This window comes from Bison bison, unplaced genomic scaffold, assembly GCF_000754665.1.
Source record: "Bison bison bison isolate TAMUID 2011002044 unplaced genomic scaffold, Bison_UMD1.0 scf7180017864340, whole genome shotgun sequence".
Taxonomy (NCBI): domain Eukaryota; kingdom Metazoa; phylum Chordata; class Mammalia; order Artiodactyla; family Bovidae; genus Bison; species Bison bison.
Genome location: NW_011494912.1, coordinates 5709857 through 5710657, shown reverse-complemented (window position 1 = coordinate 5710657; position 801 = coordinate 5709857).

Below are 801 nucleotides of genomic sequence, written 5' to 3'. Positions count from 1 at the left end.
GGGCCACAGGTCAGCACAGGTGTTCTGGGTGGGGAAGGTCTGGGACTTTCAGCCGCACCTCCCTCTCGAAAGAGACCTTGGTTCAGAGCCTGCCCTGTGGGGCACCTTCTGAGGGCCCAAAGGTTGTCTGTGCTGCAGGGGACAGGGTGCAGACAGCGGGCTGAGGGATACGGACCCAGGAGGCCACGAAGGCAGCTGGAAGGAGCCTTGGTGGTAAAGTGCACAGTCAGCTGGGCCGGGCCAGGTCCGGAGATGCCCAGAGGACAGGACACCAGTGAGCATGGTTGGGGCCGGCTTCCTGGAAGGCCAGGAGCAGCCAAGGGAGACCCTGTCTCCTCTTCTTGTGTTGGGGGCGCCCCAGGAGGAGGCCTCGGTTTCCCCACTGTATGTGGTTCACAGCAGGGGGCGGGGCGGGCACTGCCCAGCCCAGAACAGAGCATAGAGGAAGGGTGCCACTCAGGCCCTGCCCCCTGCCTAGGAGGCAGCCTTGCTGGGTGCTGGGTGGCTGGTTTGCTCTGCAGGGCTGCCATCCCTTCCTTGGGGGTCTCGGGCAGTAGGGAGGCCAGCTCCAGCTGGGGCTCCCAGGAACACCCCCTCCCCCGCAAATGTGGCCCTGGGCCCTGCTGGTGCCTCCCCGCCCTCCAGGCTGCTGCCCACCGCACGGTCGATCGATTGGTCGCCAGCCCATTAGCGGGGTGGCTAGGCCGCCTCATTAATATTTTAAGGAATGACCTGGCCGAGGGGTCCGGAACTGCGTGCCACTGGGGGCTGACGGCTGGCTTTCTTTTTTTTTTTCCTTTT